Source organism: Salvelinus sp. IW2-2015, linkage group LG22, assembly GCF_002910315.2.
Source record: "Salvelinus sp. IW2-2015 linkage group LG22, ASM291031v2, whole genome shotgun sequence".
In the NCBI taxonomy this organism is placed as follows: Eukaryota; Metazoa; Chordata; class Actinopteri; order Salmoniformes; family Salmonidae; genus Salvelinus; species Salvelinus sp. IW2-2015.
The window spans coordinates 22,009,816-22,022,656 of NC_036862.1; the positions used below are offsets into that span (position 1 = coordinate 22,009,816).

The window sequence follows — 12,841 nt, forward strand, 5'->3', positions numbered from 1 at the left end:
TATTCTCATGTAACATTCTTGGCCAGCGATGTTGTAAATCTGCTCATATGAAGTGATTATGTGAGAAACTTCACCCTATCATTTGATAGAATAGAAAGACTAAACACAGCACCACCAAAAGTGGGTTGAGTAAGGCTGCTTCAATATACCAAAAAGGATTGATAGAGGTGTGTGTGCGCTTGTGTACATGCAATGTGTTCGACCCTCCTTTGCAAATTTCTTCCTAAACATTGTTGCACTGTCTAAATGTATGTGACTAAAGCAATATAGAAGATGCTGGAACTAATTATTTTGAAGTGCTGCACTTGTGTTGCTGCAAGACAAACAGCTGTCATTGTAAGTAAAAGGGTGTCACCAAGAGAGAGGGGAAAAAACACGAATTTCTTGATTATTATGCTYCTGAAAAAAAWTGTGGAACAATAATAGAACTTGGTATGTGATTTGTGCCTAATTTATGCTTTGAAATGAAACCAGGGTGTTATTGGTTTTTTGTCAGCCCTTCAAAGCTTTTTTAAAATTKGATTTTTATTTKATTTTGGTTTCTTTTCATTTGTACTTATGTATGTCATAGGGACATCACTGGTTTCCTTTTTGAAGTGTATCTGCATTTCCTTCCTCCCCTCAGGTTCAACTTCCTCCTTTATGAATGTCAGTCCTGTCTTGCAGTACCCTTAGTGGCCATGGGGCGGTGCACTAGAGAGTACTTCCTTTGGAACCATCAGAAACAAATGAAAAGGCTTTATTAATGTGAAAAATGTTTTTGTCCCATAAGGATGTTCAGAAGCATATGTCCAGGCTAGTGTGTAACTATTTCATATGTTTCTCATTCGATTGACTTTGAGGGAAGCAAAATAAACAAGTATTTGATGGAATTGATGATGACGTGAACCTGAAAAATTGCAAAGGCTGCTACTTGATGAACATTGGTGAACTTGTTGAAACCCTTAAGTCTATTGTTTGAGACTTAGACATTTCTGATAGAATAAACTCGTTGAGAGTGATCAAAAATGCTTTTGTCTGCCTAGAGATCTATTTTTTTCCATGGATCATCAAATCATGGTGCTTCTATTCTATTTCATCACCAAGGCACTAATTCTTGTTGTTAAGCTGTAATTATGTTCTAATTGTGTAGTAATATACCTCTTGATACATTCAAGTAATTGCATGATAAAATGATTTGACTGTTCTTTAGATTAATTCAGTAGGGAGTGACAGACCTCTGGTTTATTTTATCAAAGCAAAGACCATGTATAATTTTGTCAATTTAACATTTTCAATTTCCAGATCATTCATATTACATATTGCTTCATCTTATGTAAACCCCTTGGTTTGTATGGATGGATGTCTTTAAATTCTGAATGTCTCCAAATGTAGATTACAAAACAAAACCTGAATGTTGAGTGAAATGTTTRTGCAAAATTACATTTTGGGAGTTTATAAGGCCATAAGGCATTGGAGAAGTCACCTGAACATTCAAAGCTCTTCAAATCACTCCCAGCACTTCATCGATGTCAAACATAGGAGACTGTTATTATGTACATTTACACACATGCATTTTGTGTTCTACCCAATTTTAATTAAAAATGTGTATTTGTCGAGATGACACATCTATTTACCTAAACGTCACACAAGAAGCCACCAATAGATCGGTCTATTTACTACTTTAAAAAAAATAGAAGGCCCTGACCAAGATTTCATAGTTCAACTGAGCTGGGTTGTCTGCACTCTTGTCTAGTGGGGAGAAAAAGAGGTCCTATGGGGCAAAGACAGTACAAATCTGGTCTCTATCACCTCAGTGTAGATGGATGTCTAATGCGCACTGATCAGCTTGCATTGTCTCTGTGTGGCACTCAAAATGAGGGTTTGTTCTTCTGTTTTCTCTTTTCTTGAACTGATGAGATTTTTTCTGCACATTCTAGTGTTAAAGTCTGCTTCCCTTGCTGTGTGGTACCTATCTGTTGCTCTTTACAAAATAACAATCTAATTATTTTTGGTCAGAGTATGCTTTTGTATYAAAATTAATAAAGAAAACTAGCAAATAACACTTGGCTTGGATTTTTATTAACTACTTATTTACATATAAGATTGAGAGGATGTTATCTGCTCTAATCAAACTTTGATTAAATGTATGAAATTATTCCAAGCTATCCAGCTTGTTGGACATGCAATTAGATGCAATGATATTATCATGCATTTCAAGTGTAAAGACTGGATGTTTATTTTTGGTATCCTACTAGTGGACCTGTCACACAAATGTTGTAGTACATAGTTCTATGAATTATGTCCCGTCATCAATAGAGATCAAGTTCTGATAACATTCTGGAATCTGAATATCCACTGTAAACATGCGTCAATGACACCATCGGCAGAGGCTGGGTAAAGATGTGTAGTCAAAAATAATGAATGTTTATAGCTACTTGTTAAGTAACATTAGAGTAGGTTATCAGTGGGTGTTTGCAATAATCTATTTTTTTTAAGTAGGKCTGTGATCAAGGGCGTGCGCGCGCGTCGCTGTCAGTTTGTAAACGCAAGCGCGTCCCCGACTCTGAAGGCGAATGCGGCACGAAAAAACAAGGATTGCAAGAGAGAAAAGTCGGCATACTCTAACCTCGAGATCAGAAGTCCCTTATTTTGGAACGAAAAATACGTCCTCTTGGCTTGTATAACTGTMCGAACTGGCAAAGGATATTCAGGAAAAACTATAGGGTAAGTTGTTTTGCATCAGATATTGAGTATCGAAGAAACGCTAAGTGGGGAAAAGGACGATGTGGCTGTAATTTTTGCGCCTCCTTTCTATGTCTCAAAATGGCGGACAGGCCGCTTGGAGCAGCAGGTAGCTGGCCATCAGAGTTGTAAATGTCTGTGCTAACCAACTAGTGTTACTGGTTGATTTGCTTTTAAGTAACTGTTGTTAACTTGATTTAAGTTACTATTTGATATGGACTTGCACCTATTTTTCAAATGTTATTGATCAAATTGACTCGATAATTTGATATCAACTTTCTAGCTTGCCAGCCAGCAGCTAACGTTAATCAGTGGAAAWCATTTTGACGTTAGCTAGCTAGGCTAACCGGCTGGCTAGCGGGCTTGCCAAACTCATCAATTATGTGTGCGGGTCGCGAGTTGCCTCGCATCAAGTCTGTACATACATTTATCGTTGTAACTATATCTAGTTAATTAACTTTTAAACGTTTATATTTTGAGTGCATTGCCAATTGCTTCATTCAATTGAATCCATTGCTTTTTCAACTCGCATTCGAATTGCTAGGCTAGCTAGCGTTGCGATCGCCTCGCGATCATATATGTAGGTCATGATTTGAGTGACAGTTATTTCACATACCAGCTACAAATGTGTACCAGCTAATGTGTTGTATTGTCGAGYATATCTAATTGGTATACAGGTATCTACTTGAACAAGCTAGATAACTTTAGCTAGGTAACGTTACCCACGATTTATAGAATGTTCAATAATGGAAAAGGGCGTATGCACTCAGTTGTATCATTATTTTGAAAGCTATTTAGGAGGTAGGCAGCTACGTGTAAATATATTATTTAGCTAGTATCGGCCGATTGTCATGTTAAACATTAGATGTGGTCTGACATTTTGTTTTAGCTCAGCTAGTTACCAAATTAGTTGTGTTTCCTGTAGCCACTGGCTACGCTACTCCTTCCATCCATCACGTTACATCCCTTGAGCTTGACAACTTTGATCGTTTTGTGATCTGTCATCAAGGCTCTAGACCGGTAACGTAAATCATTATCATTACAGTTGGCCCTGTTTTACGAATGATCTAAGTTGAATGAATTCATGCAGTTTATAGAAATAAGAGTTGGAGGAAAACTACAATTTGTCTTGACCAATAGCTTCAGCTTGAAACCTATGTTATTTTAATATTTGTATATTTTATTTTGCGATTGAGGATCGACTATAGTTTGTTTGATCACGTGGGTTGAAAGGCAGCGGTATCCATTCGGTTAGAAAAGACGCCACCCCTCTCCTACTGCAGAATGGATCCTTCAGCCTGCGTCTCTTTCCGCTGAAACTGACAAGTCACTCTCCTCCTCCCCGCCTTGTTGATGGTACCCCTATCGTGTTTGAAGCAGTATCCGTTGCTATGCAGTCCTCCTTCCCGAATGTATGATTTCATCCTGGCCAGATCAGAGCTTGGCTACACCTGTAAGGATTGCTGCAGCAGCTGATGCAACCGAAATTATGGGATTGTTTTAGGAGTGGAGCTTCAATTGATAACTTGGTAGCTATATTTTTCYCCTTTACAGTTGTAGCTAATGTGATTCTATTTGTATGTCTATGCTGATGGACCCTCCTTGATTGAATAGGCAGTCACCTGGTGTAAGCAATTCGATGTTGAAGGTTTTTTAATKAATTGGTAGTTTTAGGATATTTTAATAGGTTACTTGTTTGTTGTTGCAGGCTTGACACATTTCCAGACTCATTTAGAAAATAAAGCAGATTATTAAAATCCTGAGAACATTAACACATGTGCGCCCTCAAATGTATCTATTGTTGTGCCAAATAGCTAATTGGTAATCATGGTATTTGTGATTCTCATAATGGCCTCAATACACACGTTGTGATATTTGACTGTTATACAACAGGTGGAACTATGTTAACCTGACTGATTTGTTTAGTATACCTTTCAGTGTTTTGAGTGGTACCTGACCCATGGTGACATTGAAAATGTGTTTTCAGGTTCAAATTTTATAAGTCACATGCGCCGAATACAATGGGTGTAGACCTTACAGTGAAATTATTACTTAAGAGTCCCTAACCAACAATGCAGTTTAAAAAAAATACTAAAGATTAAGAAATAAAAGTAACAAGTAATTAAAGAGCAGCAGTAAAACAACAATAGGGAGACTATACAGGGGGGGTACCGGTTAGTTGTGGTAATGTGTACATGTAGGTAGAGTTATTAAAGTGACTATGCATAGATGCCAAAATAGCATCTATGCACAGAGGAGGATGTTTGATTCCTCTCTCTGAGGAGGAGGAGGGGGCGGGAGGATGAGAGCGAGAGAGGGTGTGTCTTTTTTGTGAATGCAGAGTGCCTCACTAACACAGTCGGCACCAGATGCCCATGTTACCCTGTTTTGAGCTCCAGCTCAGAGGTCACAGTAGGACAATGGCTGACCTTCAGCACAGGAGGACTGGTCTAACACACACTGCTAATAATGACATGCCAGCCCAGCAGCCCCCCTCTGGGTCTGCGACAGCCAAGTTGGGTTCACCTTCACATGACAGCTTAATGCCACTGCTCATTTAATGGGTTTTAGATTGGAAATCAACAATTCACACCATATTATGTGAGGACTTGGAAATCACTGCACTATTACTTATAAAACAGTCAAATAATCGCAATATTATTGCATAAAACTGACCCATCAYCGCATTACAAAAAKAGGTCTTGCAATTTCAACCAATCACTGCACATTTACCTCATATGGTTAAATCAAGCCACCTGTCACCCCAAAATTTTCCCTCAACAGTGCATTTTCGCTACAAATTGGACAAAATCATTGCATATTGCCATATAAAATGTCAGAATTGCTTCAGCAAAATTTTGCCATTTGCCTGCAAATATTACACAAAATCCACACAAAATCATGGCGAGACTGGGAAATATGGTGCCAGTATGCGTAATATTTATTCCGTCAGCTCATGCCATTGTGATATATAGGAGCTTGATTTCTGAATCCTGTCAATGCATAACTAGTCAAGGATCAAGACACTATCCATGATTTGCACAGTGCACTGCATAGCCTACATGGGGCAATTGAAAATATGCGGAAAACCCTTAATTTGATCTTTGTTCTGTTCAGTTTAATGTTGGCCTTTGTGCAGTCAACTTGGATTTGTTAAGTAGGCTTGTCTTATGTCTGTTTGTTKCTTTAAAGCGCCTTAAGATTCTTTATGTAATCAATAGCGCTATAAAAGTTTAATTTATCTTCTGTCAGTGGTTTAGCTAGCACTCAATGATATGTTGCCCTGGCCTGTAGCAGCTCTTCTCCTCTGACTCTCCCAGAGTCCTGTCTACCACAGACCTCCGTGTTGCTACTGAGCACTCCCTCAGCGTATGTGTACACTGATCTGCTAATCATGACTCTTCTATCAGGGGACTCTGACTGCAGTGATGATGGCCAGACCCATGTTTTATTGGCCTCTCTTTGCTTCTCGGCAGCGGCGGTGCACATTGTCACTGCACTCAAAGTCATGGTTCCTGCCATCTGTCTCAATTGGCTTGCTTAAATATACATGGAAGGAGGAGGAGCCAAGATTGAATGGACTTCTTCCACCACTCTGTCTAGGATGTGGATAGTCAACAAAGCTAAGATATGTTCAGTTTGATATGTGTTAGGTTTAAGAATGAATGCTTTATGTGAATGAATAGCAGCAGCCGTCCATTTTATCCCTTGTTGCTTTAGGCTTCTCTCAGACCACATAGCTTGGATAACAGCAATTGCAGCCAGCACAGGTGATGACCTCTGGAAGACTGCAGTGTGTGCCAGATGTTCAATCCCCTGTCATTATCAATTAGTGATAAAGCTCTTCAAATAATTTCTGCAAGAGTGCCCTGCCTGTCTAGAAGAGACCTACTGTGCACAAGCTGGTCATTATTTACAGAATAACTAGCTCTGAAAATCCCAGGCTGTGTTAGAGGTTCTGGCTGTTCCAGCTGTTATTTTAGAGATTTAATGCTGGTGTTGTGGCGTGGCCGCTTGGCTCGGTGTTTGTATGCGCCTGCATGCAGACCTGGAGAGTTTCAGTGTATTTTGGTTGCAGGCAGAGATGGGAGTGGTTTGTCAATGCTGAACTCTGTCTAACCAGATCTCTGGTAAACCAGCATGCTAGCTGACCTAAAATAACTCTCAATTGGTGGTTTGATGAGTGTTTTTCCAATGTGCAAGTGAACTGAGGACCGATGACCCTGAGCTACTAGCATAGTGTTGTGCCTGACATGAATTGTTAAATGTGACCACAGGAGCTGTAGGCATCTAGTCAGACCACGGTGTCCTGAAATGTACCGTGGAAACTGGTGATTGATTTAAAGTCCAAGTWTTATTACCAGTTACACTTTTAAGCCTTGTTTTGATGTCTGTACCTGCTTTTGTCGGGTCCGTTAGGTAGTTGTAGTTATCAGGGACATGTTTCATGTACATTATTGTCAGTAGCAGGGCTCTACGCTGACCTTTTTTACAAGGAGCACGTGTGCGCCTAAGTAGATTTTTAAATKATTATTATTTTATTTATTTTTAGGGGGGAGCACACCAAAGCCCTATTCACACTGGACTAGTATTAGAACGTTGCTTATGTAATTAAAACCCTAGAATGTCCGTTATTCCAGAGGACGATTCGGACAGGATTAGTTTTTTTCTAAACCGCCCCCTGTAATGCTTTATTTTTTTTCAATAAATTGACAGTTACTGRAGTTTTTTTTTCTAGGCGTGAAGATATTTCAACTCCAGGTGATAACAGGGCTACACTGATAACTCGAGCTTGGTTCCTAAGTTTTTAAACCATAGTGTCGCCATAATATTTTAATTGAGGAAGTGTGATCCGCAGTATGTTCTAAATGACCCTCAGTCTTCAGATGTGAGCTAAACAGTGCACTTGCTCTTGATGTGTTTTAAGGCTATGGATGAGAAAGTGAACTTACCATTTCTAAACGTTTATGTCAGTTGTATGCTGCTTTGCAATCTATTAACCGCAAGGGTTGTATTAAATAAGCTCAATATTTTTTACAGATGCATTTGGCAATATTCAATTAATACGCACAAACTTAAAAGCATTCACTGTATGAGTGGGTACATGTAGGCCCTTCAAATATAGGCTATGTGCAGCACTTCATTCAATWTATCGAATCAGTTGTTTTTTTGCTCAAATCGTGAAATGTAGGTGCGCATTGAAAAATATATTTATTTTCAAAGCCATTTGGATTGATACAGGAGTCGATGATGACGTTGAGTGGCAAAGAACAACAAAGGAATCCTGCTGTTGTGATTTGGGAATCTGGGAAAGGAAATGCAGTGATATTGGACTTCTAAATCCCTATTGCTGTATTTGTGTGACAGTCTGATAGTGCTGCTAAGTGTGTTATTCCACCCTTTGTTTTTATCATTCCATAGTAGTGTAGCATTGAAGCGTTTACTATTCCTTTGTTCATGGCCTTGTTCTGTCAGAATTCAGAAAGGCATTGACTAAAATGCAATATCAGTATACATTACTTTTGTARGGATTAAGATGTTTAAGAAATACAGGTTATCTGTTGGGTTCTGTTAGCCTGTTGAATCATGCTTACCTCTCTATAGACTTTGATCTTTGATATGCTGATGTAGGCYTACAGCTAATCTACTTGGCTATTTTATTATTCTGCAAATTATAATCGGATGTGTCGACTAGCCTACTAGTCTTAGTTGATTGTAAATCAAGTTATTGTAAATTCACCTACACCTCACAGTACTTAGCAGCCTGTTAGAACTAGCTTCACAGACTGCATTTTTATAACATTTGCATGACATTCCCCAGATGTTTTCAAACTTTTTTTTTCTTCCTGTTTTAGTTTCATGGTTTCAGTGGGGTGTTGACCTGTCAATTGATCCATTCTTAAAATATTGAGTCTTGCTTACTGTGCCATGCCTGACAGGGCTCTATGCTGATGAATGAAAAATATTTGAGATATTAAAACTAGAATCCCACATTTTTCTAGGTGCACTGGTACTCCTCAATAAAAATTCCAGGTTTCACATCAAAATATTTAGGCGCATATGCAAGTGAAGTGGTCCCACTGTAGAGCCCTTCCTGACCACAGAGAAATATAGATAGTTGGAGAACTCTGACCACCGACGCACACAATCTCATCACCTTGGGTATGATAATCAAGATTATTGGCATGGTCTGCTGCTGTTTCACAGTTGACCTTTCTCATTCAACTGATAAAATAGCACCCTTATGACTCAGAGCACCAGCCTTCAGGGCAGACTATGCCAACATTCAGAGCAGACTATGCCAACATTCAGAGCAGTCTATGCCAAGTTGCCAACCCATAGGGTACAGCCATGCCAACTCTGGATAGCTGGTTTCCTTATTCAGTCGCCGTGGGTACACAAAGACTAGAGAATAAACAGAAATCTGTATTTTCGAAACGCAGACAAATATCTTTTCTTTTTTTTGCCGTGTTTTGTTGCTTCCAGTGGCGTGAGAAGTGCAACGCTATTTGGCTAGCAGACACACGTACTTTGGCTTACAATAAAAAAAAGCACGGTTTTTCTGGTCAAAAATATATTTCTGTTTATCATAGAATGTAGCCAACTACATTTCCTAATGTTTTGCTTGAGGTTAATCTTGCATTTTACTAGAGGTCGACAGATTATGATTTTTAACGCCRATACCGATTTATTGGAGGACCAATAAAAGCCGATACCGATTAATCGGCCGATTTTYGTGTGTGTAATAATGACAATTACAACAATACTGAATGAACACTTTTATTTTAACTTAACAATACATAAATAAAATCAATTTAGTCTCAAATAAATTATGAAAAATGTTCATTTTCGTTTAAATAATGCAAAAACACAGTGTTGGAGAAAAAAGTAAAATGCAATATGTGCCATGTAAAAAAGCTAAGTTTAAGTTCCTTGCTCAGAACATGAGAACATATGAAAGCTGGAACCATCCTTTTAACATGAGTCTTCAATATTCCCAGTTAAGAAGTTTTAGGTTGTAGTTATTATAGGACTATTTCTCTTTATACCATTTGTATTTTATATACATTTGACTATTGGATGTTCTAATAGACACTATAGTATTGCCAGCCTAATCTCGGGAGTTGATTGGCTTGAAGTCATTAACAAAGCTTGCCAGCAGCTTTTCGCAATGCTTGAAGCACTCAAGCATTGCGAAAAGCTGCTGGCAAGCGGAGGAAAGTGCGGTTTGAATGAATGCTTACGAGCCTGCTGCTGCCTACCACCGCTCAGTCAGACTGCTCTATCAAATATCAAATCATAGACTTAATTATAATATAATAAACACACAGATACGAGCCTTGGGTCATTAATATGGTCAAATCCGGAAACTATCTTTTCGAAAACAAAACCTTTATTCTTTCAGTGAAATACGGAACCGTTCCGTATTTTATTGAACGGGTGGCAAATCCAAGTCTAAATATTGTTGTTAAAATGCACAGCCTTCAAWKTTATGTCATAATTATGTACAATTCTGGTAAATTAATTACTGTCTTTGTTAGGAAGAAATGGTCTTCACACAGTTCGCAACGAGCCAGGTGACCCTGCATATACCCTGACTCTGCTTGCACTGAACGCAAGAGAAGGGACACAATTACCCTAGTTAATATTGTCTGCTAACATTAATTTCTTTTAACTAAATATGCARGTTWAAAAAAAWATATATACTTGTGTATTGAATTTAAGAAAAACATTGATGTTCATGGTTAGTTACATTGGTGCAACCATTGTGCTTTTTTCGCGAATGCGCTTTTGTTAAATCATCACCTGTTTGGCGAAGTTGAATATTCTGTGATTCGATGATAAATTAACAGGCACCACATTGATTATATGCAACGCAGGACAAGCTAGTTAAACTAGTAATATCATCAAACTAGTGATTATGTTAAGATTGATTGTTATAAGGTAAGTTTAATGCTTGCTAGCAACTTACAATGGCTCCTTGCTGCACTCGCATAACGCAGTCTCCTCGTGGATTGCGATGTAATCGGCCATAATCGGCGTCCAAAAATGCAGATTACCGATTGTTATGAAAACTTGAAATCGGCCCTAATTAATCGGCCATGCTGATTAATCGGTCGACCTCTACATTTTACCAGAGAGAAGTAGCTACACATCAGTCAGAGCACTGTCTGATAGAAAGCTTCTTCGTGAATGCGGGAATGATGACGAGAGCAAAGATTCTCATCCGAGTGGAGAAGTGCAACTGAAGCAAGCAGAAATTACAATAAGAAGCATTTTAGAAGATGCGTTTACAAAACGCAGCTAGATATTTCTTATGCATTTTTTWAATATATATATTTTTCTGTATTTAAAATGCAGATTTCTGCGTTCCTGTGACTCCTGGACCCACGCGCGCACACTAACCATCAGATAAATAGGTGCATCTAGTGGCAAGGCCTAGTCGGYGATCACCTCTTAAATCGTGGTTTGATGTGATCACCTTTTCTCCCAAGCCAATTGCATCGATTGTGTTATTGTTCCAACAGTGTACTTACTACTGATGAAACACCACAATGAGAATGATAAAGCGCAATGTCTAGCACGATCACAAATCACACACACAGAAACCTGCTATTAAGAGTAAAAAATATCTCATATGGAAAATCAACATGTTAGATTGCACTACAGTCATTTAGCAAAGGCTCTTATCCAGAGTAAATGTACAGCTTTCATGTTGCCAGCCATGAACCCTCTGCCCATGCCTGGAGTGTATGACAAATGGGAGCAACGAATGGAGTGTTTTATCTGCAACATTGTGAACGATTCACCTCACTGATTAAACCCTTGAGATTTTTCCCCTGCAGTCAGTGTATGACAGGGTGATTATTGCTTGCATGGTGTTGACATCAGTGTTCATAGGTCAGGTGGTGCCCAGGRCACTTCACATTCACAGCAGAGTCCAGGCCAAAGCCCCACGTCTCGTTCCTCTAGCTATCTGCTGCTGATAACCAGTTTTGACTGCTCTGTTACATAAGTGTCAAGTCCACCAACCGTTGATAAAGTACCACCGTTTCCGTTCATTATATTCCTTATTGGGTTTTGTGTAGAATCTATTGACTAGACCACCTTGGCTTTTATCAACTTTTTTCTCTAGATTTGATGTTGGTTCTTCTCTTGCTGCTTACTTCTGTGTSCAAATAGGAACAGGTGGAAGTTCGCCAGCCTTAGGATCACCTAGGCTACATGTTGACTGATTTTAAAGGAATTCATTGGCTGTTCCTCCAGTAGGTTACATATTTTAGGGTGTTTTCCAGTTACCATGGTGCTCTATTCCTTTAGGTCACCCTTCCTGGGTGCTATGTTGAAGCGAAGGCTGGAATTGATCTTCTCYTCCAATGGTCTCCTCGCTTTCCTCTGTCGTTGTTGAGAAGGAGATGAGGAGCAGGGACATGAGGAAAATAGCCCGGAGGAGAAGCAGCCCTGGAATCAAGTAAAATATTTCCCCTTAGCTTTTAACAGCTGTGTTTTGTTTACTGGTCTGGGCGAGATGTTGTGATCCGACTCCCAGTAGACTAAGAGGCTTACCGTGGCTAATGGCAGTGGCTGGCAACTCAGGTTAATCCCAAGTACCATCAACTGGCTCCTGAGTGGACAGTATGTTTTCCTGTAGGATGATCCTTGAGAAGCACTCAAGCCTTCTTAAATTGATTTTGTATGAAGTGAGGTAGTAGATGAGATGTTTTGAAATCATGAGACCAAAAAGGCCACTGATTTGATTATTTTATTAATTCAATTATTTGAGCTCTGTTGTTCTGAAGCCYTTCTCATTCGATTTCATATGAATTGTTTTCAGCCAATTCTGAGGGAACTGGGAGAAGGGAAATTAGTTTGGTCTGCCTGGAGATTTGACTGCACTGTCGGCCGTTACTCTGTCCTGCATTTTACTGTTCTGTTGGACAGGCGTTGGGATGGGAACTGTGGGTTGCCGGAATCTGGGTCATCTCTCTACTCTACATGTGGTAGGAACTCCCTACAGGGGGATTTCTTTTTATTTTCTTATTTAACCTTTATTTAACTAGGCAAGTCAGTTAAGAACAAAGGGTCTGATGCCTCTAGCACTGAAATGCAGGGCCTG

At 39.2% G+C, this 12,841-nt stretch overlaps 1 protein-coding gene across 2 annotated transcripts in view; it reads left to right on the forward strand.

Moving 5' to 3' along the window:
* Positions 1-2,515: 2,515 nt before the first annotated feature.
* Positions 2,516-12,841, forward strand: part of LOC111982520 (lissencephaly-1 homolog A) — a 57,047-nt gene continuing 46,721 nt past the window's right edge. The window contains exon 1 of one of the 2 annotated variants that reach the window (XM_024014077.2): positions 2,516-2,706. The gene's annotated coding sequence lies outside the window, so the exon portion shown is untranslated. Of the gene's footprint in view, positions 2,707-4,055; positions 4,254-12,841 lie in introns of those variants that run through there. The other variant, XM_024014078.2, reaches the window with a different exon arrangement.